Source organism: Euleptes europaea, chromosome 17 (genome assembly GCF_029931775.1).
Source record: "Euleptes europaea isolate rEulEur1 chromosome 17, rEulEur1.hap1, whole genome shotgun sequence".
In the NCBI taxonomy this organism is placed as follows: domain Eukaryota; kingdom Metazoa; phylum Chordata; class Lepidosauria; order Squamata; family Sphaerodactylidae; genus Euleptes; species Euleptes europaea.
In genome coordinates this window covers 8,263,485-8,279,916 of record NC_079328.1, presented here as the reverse complement: position 1 = coordinate 8,279,916, position 16,432 = coordinate 8,263,485, and the positions used below count along the sequence as shown (strand labels likewise).

The 16,432-nt window shown below is 43.7% G+C and overlaps 1 non-coding gene across 1 annotated transcript; it reads right to left on the bottom strand.

The window, feature by feature from the left end:
- Positions 1–1,656: 1,656 nt before the first annotated feature.
- TRNAA-AGC (transfer RNA alanine (anticodon AGC)) lies at positions 1,657–1,728 on the bottom strand. Its single transcript has one exon. It is a non-coding gene; the product is annotated as a tRNA-Ala (tRNA).
- Between the last annotated feature and the right edge of the window lie 14,704 nt (positions 1,729–16,432).

Genomic DNA, 16,432 nt, shown 5'->3' with positions numbered 1-16,432 from the left:
ACATGCAATCTATGTTCCTGTTTCAGAATGGCAAAGAAACAACTGCAAACAAACAGCTACAATTTTGTCTGACCTGCTATTTTCCCTCCCCTCTCCCCAAATTAAGCTCTAGGAAAGTGATTTGAGAAGGATAATGCCTTATGGCCATTTCATCACATTTGCTTAATCTAGTTTATATAAAATTATATATTTCAGTGCCAGGCAGTAACTTAGAGTAACTTCAGTCTGTACCAATTGATGTCACTCCCTAGATCAGTGTTCAGGGAGCCTTCAGACAGACATTCATGAGGTGTACATGGAACAAGTATTTCAGAAAGCTGTGCCTGTTGAATTTCTGCCTCCAGGCCCAATTTCTAGCTGCAAGTCCAAAGCAAAGTGTGAGACTGTAGAGGGAGCACAATATGTGAGAGTGCACAGCATGTTGACAGCTTGTGTGGCAGAGATCTTTAGTTAAAGTATTAACTTTTTTTGCCGTCAAGACACAGCTGACTTATAGCAACCCTGTGGGGTTTTCAAGGCAAGAGACATTCAGAGGTGGTTTGCCATTGCATGCCTCTGCATCATGTCCCTGGTGTTCCTTGGTAGTCTCCACATACTGACCAGGGCCGACCCTGCTTAGCTTCCACGATCTGATGAGATTGGGGCTAGCCTGGGCTATCCAGGTCAGGGCATTAACCCTCCCATAGATAGGGTTGCCAGGTCCCTCTTCACCACCGGCGGGAGGTTTTTGGGGTGGAGCCTGAGGAGGGAGGGGTTTGGGGAAGGGAGGGACTTCAGTGCCATAGAGTCCAATTGCCAAAGCGGCCATTTTCTCCAGGGGAACTGATCTCTATCGGCTGGAGATCAGTTGTAATAGCAGGAGATCTCCAGGTAGTACCTGGAGGTTGGCAACTGTACCTATAGCATGTGGAAATATCTTAGCAATTTTGATACCCCTTTGAGTCAGCACAGAGGTCCACGCATCTTCATATAGGCAGACTCTTTTCTGCTGTGAAGGGCTTTCTATAGAGTCTGTGGTATCAAAGACAAGCTCAACGTACCGCAGACTGGAGTGGCTACAGATAATTTCGAAAACTCTGTGCAATTTGTTTCATTGGTGCTGTGAAATCATGCAGTGTTTTCCATGACTTTATACTTTGGCATGCTGACCTATTATGTAACCCAAAATTGCAGCTGTCATTTGTATTTTACATTCTGGAATAAAACCTAAGCTTAAAAAAAAAAAAATCCCAGCTGCAGTCTGGGCCTTCACAACAAAATAATTTCTTTAACAGAACTGCCTATGCAGTATCTATAAACATTCGGAACTAGAGCCCAAGTTATAGGTATTGACAACATTTTACAAGCAGTTCTACTCTGTCCTCGATGTTACACATAAGGACGCTGGGGTGGCTTCTCAATCCTATTGCCTTTAACAGCCAAACATCTTCTTTAAACTCTTCTTTGAAACTCCAAGACATGAACCAGCCAAGTTTGAAGCCTCTCTCCAGCCTAAGGAGCTTTCCTCCCATGAAACACATGAACACATGAAGCTGCCTTATACTGAATCAGACCCCTGGTCCATCAAAGTCAGTATAGTCTACAAAGACTGGCAGCGGCTCTCCAGGGTCTCAGGCGAAGGCCTTTCACATCACCTACCTGTCTAGTCCCTTTAACTGGAGATGCCAGGAATTGAACCTGGGACCTTCTGCATGCTAAGCAGATGCTCTACCACTGAGCCACAGCCCCTCCCCAAGAGGGGAGGAACAGGCAGGAGGAAGCCTTCCAACCAGAACCTGAAGTCATCCTAGAATTACAACTGATCTCCAAACCACAAAGCTTAGCTCATCTGGAAAAAATGGCTGTTTTGGAGGGTAGCTTCTATGGCATAATACCCCACTGAGGTTCCTTCTCTCCCCAAACCCCGACCTCCCCAGGACCCACCCCCCAAATCTCCAGGAATTTCCCAACCCAGAGTTGGCAGCCCTACTTGCAACTAGGTTGAAATGAGTGGTGGGCATCCAAACCTACGACTTTCCCAAATTCGGGTTTGACAAGTAAGATGCTGTTTTGCCAGGTATGGCAATGGTCTTTGGAACTGAAAGCATTGCTTGGGAAAACATGCTGTCCCACTTGATAATAACAGTAAAGGACAGGATGGCTTTTATGTACAGAGCAAAATATTTGCATGCCATGTCCACAGATTTTTTGTGTATATTAAATGACATCAAATCACTTCCGACTTGTGACGACCCTATGAATTAATGACCTCCAAAACGTCTTGTTAACAGCCTTGCTCAGGTCTTACAAACTGAGGGCTGTGGCTTCCTTGATTGAGTCAATCCATCTCTCATTGGGTCTTCTTCTTTTCCTGCTGCCTTCAACTTTTCCTAGCATTATTGTCTTTTACAGTGAGTCTTGTCTTCTCATAATGACTGAAGTTGAGACATTTTAGTTTTTAGGGAGAGATCAGACTTTATTTTGATTGACTTATTTGTATATTTGGAGGTTTTAGGGGCCATGAATTATGGAGAAATATCTTCCCAGGGTCTGGAGGGGGCTTCCTGGCCTGCAATCTTGCTTAATGTGGCATGTTTACTGCCATCAACAGGACGGGTATGATACCTGATGCTTATACAAATGCTATAGTTGTTCCCATATTTTAAAAAGGTGATAGCCAGCTCCCTAGTAATTATTGGCCAATTAGTCTTTTATCCATTATTGGGAAGCTGTATGCAAGATACCTGGCTAATAAACTTAAACTATGGATAGTAAATCAGCAAATTTTAGGAGCTGAACAAGCTGGATTTTGTCATGGGAAGTCAACCCTAGACCATTGTATTGTTCTAAGTCATCTGATGAATAAATATAGGAAAATGAAGGGCCTCCCTTAGTTTCTGCCTTTTTAGATCTGAAAGGCGCCTTTGACTCGGTACCCAGAGATATTTTATGGAAGAAACTTAGCGATCTGGGGATTGAGACGAGATTGCTCTTTTTGATTAGGAAACTTCAAACCAATAATACATGTCAGGTTAGGTGTTCCAAGGAGGGTGACTTAACCTCTAAGATCCCAATTAATGTTGGAGTCAAACAAGGGTGTATTTTGGCTCCTTTACTTTTTAATCTCTTTTTAAATGATTTAGCCCCGTTTCTGAAAGGTAGCGATGGACATAGCCCCAAATTAGGAATGGTCCATGTACCGATCCTCTTATATGCAGATGATGAGGTGCTTCTTCCCCTTACGGAAATAGGGTCAAAAAGGCAAATATCATGCTTTCTGGAATATTGTGAAATGAACAAATTAATTCTAAATTTTGATAAATCAAAAATTATTGTTTTTGGAAAGAAGTGGAAACCGGCTAAATGGTATTTTAAGGGGGGAGAAGTGGAGCAGGTAAAATATTTTAAATATTTCGGAGTATATTTTCACTCTAATAGTAGCTGGGTTCCTCATATCAGGGAAGCGGTAAAAGCGACAAAAAGGAATGTCCTTGCGATTATAAGGTTATTTTACTCAACAGAAGTATAGTGTCCAGATCACGCGAAGTGATGGTATCGCTTTACTCTGCTCTGGTTAGACCTCACCTAGAGTACTGTGTTCAGTTTTGGGCACCGCAACTTAAGAAAGATGTAGACAAGCTAGAACGGGTCCAGAGAAGGGCAACAAAGATGGTGAGGGGTCTGGAGACCAAGTCCTATGAGGAAAGGTTGAAGGAGCTGGGTATGTTTAGCCTGAAGAGGAGAAGACTGAGAGGGGATATGATAACCATCTTCAAGTTCTTGAAGGGCTGTCATATAGAGGAGGGTGCCGAGTTGTTTTCTGTTGCTCAAGAAGGTCGGACCAGAACCAACGGGTTGAAATTAAATCAAAAGAGTTTCCATCTAGACATTAGGAAGAATTTTCAAACAGTTAGAGCGGTTCCTCAGTGGAACAGGCTTCCTCGGGAGGTGGTGAGCTCTCCTTCCCTGGAGGTTTTTAAGAGGAGGTTAGATGGCCATCTTCTGGTTACTAGGGGTGTGGAGGGGGGAGGTAGTTGTGAATTTCCTGCATTGTGCAGGGGGTTGGACTTGATGGCCCTGGTGGTCCCTTCCAACTCTATGATTCTATGATTGTATGATTCTATGCTCTAAAGGAAATCAATTTATTCCATTAGCCATTAGGGTGTTCAATTACAAAACAAGTGCTAAATTGCTGTATGGAAGCCCAATTTGGATCTCAGCTTTTAATAAATCAGTAGAGAGGGTTCAATCTAATTTTTTAAGGAAAATATTAGGGCTCCCAGCTTGCGGGTCTTATGCTGCTATTTGTTTGGAGAAAAACCAAAGATGATTGGAGACAAAAGCATGGATTATAACAATTAAATTCTGGCTGCAATTACATTTTAGAAGTAGCAGTAATCTCCTTATTGCAAATATGCTCTAAAACAGAAACATCTGTATGGTTCTCTTATATTGAGGAAAAAAATTACAGCATTGGGGCTCAGTGTTGAGGATATGGTGCTTCTCTCTGAGTGAGCTGCATACGCCTTGATTAAGCAAAGGATCATCAATGTTGAGATGCAAGGATTCAGAAGTTTAGCCTCTGGTAGATGTTCATCACTACGTTGGGGGTTATTAAACTCTCTCCCAGAGTACTTCTCCTGTCTTACTGCTCCCCATCTTCGGAGAGCTTATATGCTAGCCCGAATGTTCTCCCTTCTGCCATTCTGTTTGAGAGATACAAGAAAATTCTATACTCCGCTAGAGTGTGTAACTTTGTTATGGGGGAGATAGAAAGTATTGACCATATTCTTTTGTACTGTCCTTTTTATTGCGAAATTCGTGCTGCCCTTTTAGATCCTTTTCTATCAAACTATGCTAATCAAGCCAACAATAGTAAGATTAACTTGTTGTTATACTCCCGAAGTTCTGAGATTATTGAATATGTAGCCAAATTTCTTGGTGATGTAATTAAGAGGCGAGGTAAAATGATGTATAGTGGCTAGGTTTACTCTTTTTGATTGTCCTTGGTATGCCAATAAAGGTACTGAAACTAAAACTATATCCATAAATCCACAGCAGCAATTAAATGAAAGTTTGGTAGCTCTGCAAATCCTGCTGTGATCTTGCAGTCCTTTTCATTTCCTGCCTGTTTTGATGATTAACCAACATCCCTACTTCACAGCCTGCAATTCTGTTAAGAATGTCTCCCTTTTTCAGTTGCAAATGGACAATCGTTTGTACAAGTCTGAGACTGCATTGTCTTTACAGGAAAGGACTCCTGGATCCCAGATGAACGATGGACTCACCTGCACGAAGAGCAGGAAGGTAGATTTCATTGGGAACTGAACATGTCAGCAACCTGTTTTTGTTATGAATTCCCCTCTTCAATCCACCAGCCAATTCTTTTCTTGTCTCACAGTTTGGTGTAGAGGCAAAATCAGAATTCAGCAGTGATGGTAACAGTACTGATAGTGCTGACAGATATGCCACTATGTTATGTGCTTCTGTGTAGTGGAAACCTCAAAGATAATATATATCAAGGCTTGGCAGACCTGAAACAACTAACACACACTGGATATTTTTATTTTATTAGGTTTCTACCCCACCCTTTCCCGGCACAAGCCAGGCTCAGGGCAACTAACAGCAACCATAATATCACAATTTGAAAATTAAAGTGATCATTAGGGTTGCCAAGTGCCAGGTGATGGCAGGCAAACCCCCGCCAATCCACCTGGCTGCCCACCGACCAGCTGAGGGTTGGCAGGCAATGCGTGCACGCATGCCTGCCCGCAGCGGTACGTCACTTCCGGTTGTAAACTAGGAGTTTGAGTGGAAGTTTGAGTGGAAGTTTGGGAGTTTGAGTGGAAATGGCCTCTTGCGATGCAGCACTTGCAGTTGTAAAACGCATCACAAAGGGCCGTTTACCCTTCAAATTCCCAGTATTATTGGTATTATATTAGTATTAGTATTAAAACTGTAGAATTCAAATTAACTAAAACGGTGGCCTAACAACAATTATGGCCAGATTATGCCAGAGAGGGAGCAGTAAGGACAGGAAAGGAATGGGAGGCGAGCTTAACCACCCAGCAAAATACTTGAAATAGTTTTTCCTGTGATCAGGGGGCCTAACAACATGCTTCTACTACCTTTAGTTAGGGTTGCCAACCTCCTAGTACTAGCTGGAAATCTCCTACTATTTCAGCTGATCTCCAGCCGATAGAGATCAGTTCCCCTGGAGAAAATGGCCGCTTTGGCAATTGGACTCTATGGCATTGCAGTCCCTCCCCTCTCCAAACCCCACCCCCCTTAGGCTCCACCCCAAAAACCTCCCGCTGATGGCGAAGAGGGACCTGGCAACCCTACTTTTAGTGGAGGAAATTTTTAAGGAAGCGAATCACTCGATCCCAGGGTGTTATGGACTCCTGGCTTGGATGGAGGAATGGATACTTCTTAAACACTACACCTGTGAATAAAGTGAAGTGCACATGAATAAGTTCCCAGCATTCAGATGGACACGGGAATGAGCAGACACGCAAGCACTAAGCAAAGCCTCCCTTCCCTTCACTTGAAGTGCCTGAAAGCAGTACACACACACACACACACACACTAGCATCACCTGCTCAGACCCCCTTTCCTAGGCTGAAGCTCTCTTCCTCCCCTCCCGCTTGGGGACACGCGGAACTCTCTTATCTGACATAAGGTACACTGTATTCCCCAGCTAGTGAAACTGACAAGTTAAGACGCGCCTGCGCTTAGAGAATCGTTGATCAATGAAATATGTATCGCAAATGGAGAACAATGCACAACGAAGAATCGCATGCTCAAAAAGTATCTTTTATTGTAAATGTAGTTGCCTGAAAGTTATAAATCTTACTGCTTGCCTCTTTTGGGGGGGGGCGGGGGTGTCGGTCTCCCGTCTGTGCTTAGGTATGGAGCTGCACGCCCAGTTCAATCTTTGATCAAATAAAGAGCTGTTAGTTTCATCCAACCTCCTCTCAATTGTCAATCATTGGGCTCTATGGATAATTGGGTTGCAATGAAGTGCTATAATGTTTATCACATTATGGACCAGTTTGCAAACCTGTAGGCACCTGAACACATTTTAGGGTGCCTCCAAATGATTTTGTGTGCGTGTGTGTCACAACCTGCAGCTAATAAACTGCTGAGAAGGGGGTGATCTATATTGCAACTTCTGATGTAGCAGATGAAAATTGGGTTGGGGGGAAGGGAATTGCCCAACAGTTTATATTTCATGGAAGAGCTGAACATTTTGCACAACTGTGCCGCTGAACCCACACTCTCAATTTGAAAATTTGCTTTGCAAATTTCAGGAGACTCCCTCAATAAGCCAAACAAGTTTAAAGGTGCTTTCACACACACTGAACAATCGACTTTCAATCCACTTTTGCAATAGTTTGCAAGGGGCTTTTGCCATTTCACACAGTAAAATCCAGTTGAACAGTGGATTGAAAGTGCATTGGAAGTGCATTATTTAGTGTGTGTGTGAAAGTGTCCTAAGACATGGAAAGATAGTGTATGTGAAGAATTTTGTCACCTTGATAAAAGATTATGTATAAATTCTAGTTATTATTTATGCTGTTTGTCTGGCATAGCATTTTGCTTTAACATCTGTCCTTACATTTTAAAAAAATCTTATTGGATTCTAACTGCGACTGCCTTTTAAGTGATCCTGGATTACTTACTTGGTGCATGCAGTTCTGAGAATAAACACATCTGCCCCCCTTTATGGTACCTTTCTGTGGCCACCTCCCTTGTTGACACAGACCTTGTTTTACACATAATAATAATAATCAAAAGATTATACTATTGCAGGTTCTGGCTGGTCAAGAATGATGGATATAATTGGCTTATTGAATGTAATAAAATATTCACTTTCATTGCCTGGACTTAAGTTTTTAAGAGGTTGAACAATACTAACAAATTACAAGTTCTGATGCTTTAAAATAATCCAAGAGATCATTTCTCTGTGGGATGAGAATTGCAACATGAGATAGTGGTCTCAGAGATTAAAAGTTTGGGGCAAAATGGGACTTTAATTTTAGGTTTCTGCCCACACTATCTGTAGGAGCCTTTTATTCTCCAAGAGCATAATGAGAAATATTTGTTTAAAATAGGACCTTGGGTATCTTTTCAGAAATGAATGTGCATGTGTGTGGAAAGTGTTAGCTCGGCTGTGTGCCAGCAAAGTGGAGGCTGCCTTAAGAAAAAGTAGGGTTTCCAGGTCCCTCTTCACCACCGGTGGGAGTTATTGGGGCAGAGTCTGAGGAGGGCGGGGTTTGCGGAAGGGAGGGACTTCAATGCCATAGAGTCCAATTGCCAAAGCAGCCATTTTCTCCAGGTGAACTGATCTCTATTGGCTGGAGATCAGTTGTAATGGCAGTTGTAATCAGCTAGTACCTGGAGGTTGGCAACCCTATGAAAAAGGTTTGCTGCTTCAAGGAAGGAAAATATATTCTCTATTGGTAAAGGAATCCACACTGTGATAGCAAAGGTGAGATTACTATTCTGACTAGCTGTCTAACTCGGAGAGAGAGAGCTCATGTTGACATCTTGGAGCCCAAAGTGAGAAGCAAAAAGAAGAGAAACCAGAAGGAAGGAAGGAAGTCCCTAAGAATAATGATCTAGGTAACTTAGAACCAAGCTAGACATTATGTGTGATACAAGTTGGGACATGGGTGCCCAAACCGCCTCATTTTCACATAAGAACTGGGTGCCTTGCCTTGAAATGGCTCAGTTTGGCTCCAGAGAGCTGCAAGGGGAAGGAATGGCTTCCAGTTTCCCTCTCATGACATTTTCACAAGTGGGAATGGTTGGGGGGGGGAAGCTGTTTGCCCCTTTTTCTGGCTCCATGGGTCCCCAGTGAAAGTGACAAGCAGAACCCCCCATGGCCAGTTCAAAGGGATGGCAGAAGAAAAGACAGGAAGAAAGCAGATAGAATTGGGTTGCCAAGTCCCTCTTGGCCACCGGTGGGAGGATTTTGGGGCGGAGACTAAAGAGGGTAGAGTTTGTGGAGGGGCGGGACTTCAATGCCATAGAGTCCAATTGCCAAAGCAGCCATTTTCTCCAGGTGAACTGATCTCTATCGGCTGGAGATCAGTTGTAATAGCAGATCTCCAGCTAGTACCTGGAGGTTGGCAACCCTGGAGGATGTGACCTATCCACTACTGGTTCTATCCCCATCCCCAAAGTACTGGTGTGCTTGCATCATAGAAACGTGGCATCTTCCTTCCCTCCCAACCCAAGTGCATGGGCCGGCCACTAAACTCTGACAATGGCCTTTAGCTGGGAAAAACAACCCTACCACTGCCTGGGGAAGAAATCTTAATAACTAGAAAGGTTTTCACAATTCAGCGAAGTCAAATAACAACCAGATGTTAGCTTAACATAGCAAGACACTGCCCAGGCCCTGTAAGGTCAGGATGCCAACCTCCAGGTGAGCAAAACAAGAAAACAACAAAAAATACCTCTGTACTAAACAGGATGCTGTATATGAAAAAAGTACCGGATGCCAAGCAAAATGTCAACTCACCCAAATGTATTGAGATGCTACACAGACTCAATATCTACAATTGAGTATTGAGCAAATTTTGGATTGTGTGAACAATTGTAGGTATTGAGTCTATGTAGCATCTCAATACATTTGGGTGAGTTGACATTTTCCTTGGCATCCCGTACTTTTTTCATATACAACCTCCAGAATTACAACTGATCTCCAGACCGCAGAGGTCAATTCCCCTTGGGAAAATGGTCGCTTTGGCTGGTTGACTCAATGGCATTATGCCCTGCTGAGGTCCTTCCCCTTCCCAAACCCTGCCCTCCCCAGGCTTTGCCCACAAGATCTCCAGGAATTTTTCACCCCAAAGCGAAAACCCTGTGGCCCCAAACCCTGTGGCCTCAGGACACACACACACAGCTTTAGATCTACTGTGGCCAGGACTTGTATATCAGTCCACATGTCCCAAGCATCGTTTTTGTGGGCTCAGTCCAAAGTTATGACACAAGTCCACACACACGATCCCATGCCACAATGCAGTCTCATAAATCATGAAAAATATTTCTGAAATGACATTAAAAAGTCATATTTCAGTAATGGGCTTACTGCCCAGGCTGGGTCCCTTCGGACCCCCATTAAAATGTACAAATTTCTTCTTCCCCGGGCTAGGAACCTTCTGTTACACATCTACTTTTATATTCTCAAAGGGAGGATGACATTGTTTCGTACTTCCCAGAAGGCTGTGATACAAATGGAAACCAGATCCTCCAAGCACTGATCTAGTTTAGTCTGCAAAAAATCCTGAATAAGATATGGAGCAGAAGCTTTAACACAGCAGTCTTCACTCCGGGGCTCATGGAGAGACCTATTCGCAATTGCCATCAACCGAAGGGGCCACATGGCTATTATATACCCTGTGCTCCACTCCACCACACATACAGATACAATAGCTAATAATATTCTAACATTTTCCAGAATTCTCTTTGTCTGGATGTCAAAAAAATCAATGTTTCCCCACATTAAAAGCTCCCTTCAAGTTGAATTCTAGCATTGCAGGGTTTTGTTGCATAGGACCGGCCCTTTACTTCCACCCCTTGCAGCTGAGGAGACGCTCACAGATTACCTGCACGCTGGTCACTCGGGCAGCAGCTGTTCATTTCAATGTGGGATCTACCTGCCAACGACCAGACCCACCAGGCAATAGCTTTGCTGGGGTGATGGGGTAGGGTTGCCAACCACCAGGTACTAGCTGGAGATCTCCTGCTATTACAATTGATCTCCAGAGCTGATAGAGATGAGTTCATCTGGAGAAAATGGTAGCTTTGGAGATTGGACTCTATGGCACTGAAGTCTCTCCCTTCCCCAAACTCCACCCTCCTCAGGTTCCACCCCAAAAATCTCTAGGCAATTCCCAACCCAGGGCTGGCATATTATTACTCTGCAAAATGCCTGAGTTATTCATAATGAAATGAATGCAGCACCTGCAGTAAATAAAAATATCTGTTAATGGCTACAAAATTTTAATTTAAAAAACCTGAAGAAATACTAAAATGATGTACATCATACTGTGGTTTTTAAAAGTATGGCATTTGGTTAAATTATTTAGGATAAAAATGTGTATGCATGAGAGATGGAAGGCAAAAAAACCCTTTCCCAAATGCTGGAAGCCTTTTTTCGATTTTTGGTATCAAAAGCTTGGCGTGGTTAATGATTTCTACAATTGCTCTTTGACATACCTTGTGTGGTTCATGTGTTATAATGTTTTTTTTTTAAATTATCAATAAAATAGATAGTGGATTGGGTCCAACCAGCTTTTCAATGGTGAAAAGGGGAGGAGGGTCTCCCCTTGGACTACCAAAAAGGATATGCTGGAGATTGTTGGATCTGTATAACCAAACGCCATGTGGCTCAAGGGCTGTAATAAGGAGAACGGGATGAGACTGAGTGAAAAAGCTAGCTGGATCCAACCCTCTATTTTTCCTCAGGAAATTGAATCATGGGTGTGTTGAGAATCCCAGAAGTGGCTAATGAGTCTTTCTCTCAAGTAAATCCAGACATGTATTCCCACACTTTCACACCATTTTTGACTCATAAAGCAGTTCTGTGAGCAAGACATAATGTATTTTTTAATCTGTAAGTTTTCTCAGTTAAAAATTCACCATCATTTTTGTGCTTTAGCATCTGGAATAACTAAAGAATTCATATAATGCCACTTAAAACTGAGTCAGGGAACACCCCACCCTTCCACAATCTTTCAGGCACGCAACAAAAACAGTTGACAGGAAATGTGTATTCTTCTCCTCCTAGCTGGCTATGTGTGATTGGGCTACCAGAGCTGGAGAAAGTTAATCAGAAGAAAAAGTACAGAACATGAACTTGGGATCCTTGGCTCCATGAAGAACAACAGAGACTGGGGAGGAGGGACAGAGGAATCCATCATCAGAGAAATGTGAGCCATAAACTTGATGGGGTTACGAAGAAGGACAGAGCTAGCTCAAGGTATTTTGAAGCCCAAGTGGAAAATACAAACGCCCCCCCCCCCCGTAATCATTTCACACAGGAACAAGTTCTCCAACAGAAGCTTTGCTTAATTGTACAAAAGGTGTAAAAGAGCCTGAGCTGATCGTTTTAATTGCAACAGTATTTACTTTGGAGATCTTTCCCATGTGCCAGTCCTGTCTGTCCCTTATGCTGCGACCCCCTAATGGCTTCCTCACCTTAGGGCAATTCTGTGCCAAAGGACCCACACACACACACAAATGAAATTGCTTTTGGGACAAATACGTTGTGATTGATTGAGAAAAATCGTGATCCTGTGGATCAAAGATTATACACACACAAAAAGACTCAAGACACATTGTTTTCCTTAACAAAATATGTAAGTTTACTATATTAAAGGGAGGGTAAACTTGGGATATGAAATAACAACTCCTGACTACAATTCATTTTCTTCTCTTGTTGCCTACTTTGGCTCATAACTCAAGGAAGAAGAATTGAGGCGAAGTCAAGTCTTCTCTTAACAAAAACGGCAGTTCAACTACAGCTTCTCGGAATGCACCTGAACATCACATGACCAAAAGCTCTTGATCTTGTTGTGCCTGAGTAAGCACATTCAGACATACACGCAAGCTACACGCATAAGCTGCCTACAAACAGAGCCACAGAAGCCGCTCCCCAGTGGCCCCCCTTTCCTTTAGCACCAAGCACGTAGGCACACACACATGCCAAAGGCTGGAAACTTTCCTCTCGCATGAGGAAAGGCTCCAACAGCCTCCCTCCCACCTATTCCTCCCCTTCAGATACTTTCGCTGCACCCTGCAAGGGAACATTCTGAACTGCTCAATAAGATAGGCTCCAATCATTAATGTTGTGAGGCTCACGCACGCGCTGTAGAAACTAATGACGTTGCATTGACAAACTCACATCGGATGTTAAGAAAATGTATCATTGTTGTATTGGAATGTCAAACGTCTATAAAACCTCTTGCATCTGCCCTGCTTCTGGGTGACAGGATCGCGGAGCTGTTTGTCTGGATCCTGGCTCACCCGGTTATGACTCCTTGGCCAATAAAGCAAGCTGTAAGCTCAAACCAACCTCCTGCCCTCATTGTTGCTCATTGGACTCTACGATAATGGGGGGAGCACTTCAATCTGACCAATCAACACTTGCCAAGTGGCTAACACCATCCCCTGAGACCATGTAAACATAACATAAACATTTAACCATTTTTGTAGTCCTGACTGAGACAAAACTCGCAGACTAATTCCCAACAAAATAGTTCAAATGTCTATCCTAAAGGTTCAGGTGAACCACCTTTTGGGTCACATGTCCCTTTTCGATGGGGCACACTTCGGGCTGGTCTTTAGCAACAGCACCAACCCTAGTGGATGCATTCACACTAGGGTTGCCAGGTCCCTCTTTGCCACCGACTGGAGGTTTAGGGAGGTGGGGTTGGGGGCAGAGATCAGCATCATCTACGTGATGATGTATGTCCGGCACCAACTGGGGCTGCTTTTTTTATCCACCACCTCAGTTGGGCTTCTGAGGATGCTCCTCCTCCCTTTCTCTGCCTACTTCCGCCCGCCCACAGCTGAGAGTGGGCGGGCAAGAGGAGCAATGGCCGGTAGATTACCCGCCATAAGCGGGCACTTGGGAACCCTAATGCACACCTTGTTAAAGTGAGCCACCAATTGAAGCAGATTCCATGCTCACTGGTTGTGCTGACACAACCATGGGCCTGTCAAAAAGCTTCTCCCCCATATGCTTAAAGGTGTTTACTGCAGCTTCCACGATTGACATGCTTCTATGGAGTGCCTCCTGGTAGGCCTGCCTTTCCAATCTTTCCTCCTCTAGCAGGATTTCAAACCTGTGCCGCTCCTCCTCCTCACATTGCCTCTCCGCCTCATCACGACATCTCAGCTCCATCATCACTTCATTGTGTCGCTGATGGGCTGCCTCCGCCTTGCTGGAGCTCTGCTCCACCATTCGCCTGGCCACGTCGCTCAGAATGGAAATTTTCCTCCTGCGACACTTGGTGTTGGCCAGACGCTCCTCAGCTGACTGCTCTGCAAGAGATGCTAAACACAACAAAAAGGGGTTCTTTTCTTATGTACGGAGTAAAAATAAGAACAAGGACATGATAAGCCCACTGCGGGGACTGGAAAGTGAAATTGTAACAGGAGATGAAGAGAGGGCACAACTCCTCAATTCCTACTTTTCCTCAGTCTTTTCTTGCGAGGGAAACAGTGCTCAAATGGCATAAACAGAATACATGATGAGGAAAGGGAGTTGCAGCCGAGGATTGGCATTGGGGTAGTGCACAAACACCTGGTTTCTTTAAATGAAACAAAATCCTCAGGGCCAGACGAATTGCATCCACTGGTACTTAAAGAACATGCAGATGTAATTTCTGAGCCTCTGTCCATTATTTTTGAGAATTCTTGGAGAACAGGTGAGGTGCCAGAAGACTGGAGGCGGGCAAATGTTGTCCCCATCTTCAAGAAGTGGAAAAAGGAGGATCCAGGTAACTACCGACCCATCAGCTTGACTTCGAAAAGTGTTCGAACAAATCATCAAACAGTTCGTCCTTGAGCATTTAGAAAGGATGGATCTGATCACTAAGAGCCAGCATGGGTTTCTCAAGAAAAAGTCATGTCAGACTAATCTTATCTCCTTTTTTGAGGAAGTTACTACCTTGCTGGATCAGGGGAATTCTGTAGACATAGTTTATCTAGATTTCAGTAAGGCTTTTGATAAGGTTCCACATAGTATTCTAGTTGACAAATTGGGAAAATGTGGGTTAGAGCCTATTACTGTTAGGTGGATCTGCAACTGGTTGACAGATCGCACCCAAAGAGTGCCTGTTAATGGTTTCTCATCCACTTGGAAAGATGTGACTAGTGGAGTTCCTCAGGGATCTGTGCTGGGCCCTGTGTTGTTCAACATCTTTATAAATGATTTGGATGAAGGAATAGAGGGGATGCTTATTAAATTTGCAGATGATACTAAATTGGGAGGGGTAGCAAATACGGTAGAAGACTGAGCCGAGATACAGGATGATCTTGATAGGCTGGAGAATTGGGCTAGGACTAATAAAATGCACTTCAACAAAGTTCTGCATTTAGGTAGGAAAAATCAAATGCATAATTATAGGATGGGGGAGACTTGTTTGAGAAGTAGTGTGTGTGAAAAGGATCTTGGGGTCTTAGTAGACCAAACACTGAACATGAGTCAGCAGTGTGATGCTGTAACTAAAAAGGCAAATGCAGTCTTGGGCTGTATCAACAGAAGTATAGTGTCCAGATCTTGCGAAGTGATGGTATCGCTTTACTCTGCTCTGGTTAGACCTCACCTAGAGTACTGTGTTCAGTTTTGGGCACCACAGTTTCAGAAAGATATAGACAAGCTGGAACATGTCCAGAGAAGGGCAACAAAGATGGTGAGGGGTCTGGAGACCAAGTCCTATGAGGAAAGGTTGAAGGAGCTGGGTATGTTTAGCCTGAAGAGGAGAAGACTGAGAGGGGATATGATAACCATCTTCAAGTACTAGAAGGGCTGTCATATAGAGGAGGGTGCCGAGTTGTTTTCTGTTACTCAAGAAGGTCAGACCAGAACCAACGGGTTGAAATTAAATCAAAAGAGTTTCCGTCTAGACATTAGGAAGAATTTTCTAACAGAGTGATTCCTCAGTGGAACAGGCTTCCTGGGGATGTGGTAAGCTCTCCTGGAGGTTTTTAAGAGGAGGTTAGATGGCCATCTGTCAGCAATGCTGATTCTGTGACCTTAGGCAGATGATGAGAGGGAGGGCATCTCTGCCATCTTCTGGTTACTAGGGGTGTGGAGGGGGGAGGTAGTTGGGAATTACCTGCATTGTGCAGGGGGTTGGACTTGATGGCCCTGGTGGTCCCTTCCAACTCTATGATTCTATGATTCTATGATTCCGTGTTGCCTATTCTTCTAATCATTAATTTTAATTTCCATTTTGTTGTTAGAGTAAGGTTTAGCATTTAGTTATTTAGAAATGCCATCAGCTTTACTGTGGAGTTGAGTGATCAGAACTAGATATTTTTACAGTCTAACCCTATGCAGACTATTCTTATCCTAGTGGATTGGAATCCAGACAGTTATTCACTCAGACTGCCCCAGATGCCTTGCCATGGTCTTCAGGCAGGCCCCATGATCCCCCCCCCCATAGCATTTTGGTATATCAAGAGAACATCCCTTCTTTCTCTCCAACAGAAAAGCTGGTTGCATCCATCCCATCGATTCCAGTGGACTTAGGCTCAGGTAACGCTTCAGGAAACTGTGGCATTAATTAACACTTTCACTTCCAACAAAGTATACACTTAGTATGCATCAAGTAGTATGGTTGAGTCGGGAATCCAATGAATACAGATGGTAGCCATGTTACGTTTGTTGTAGCAAAAACAAACAGGAATCTGAGGGCATCTTGAAGTA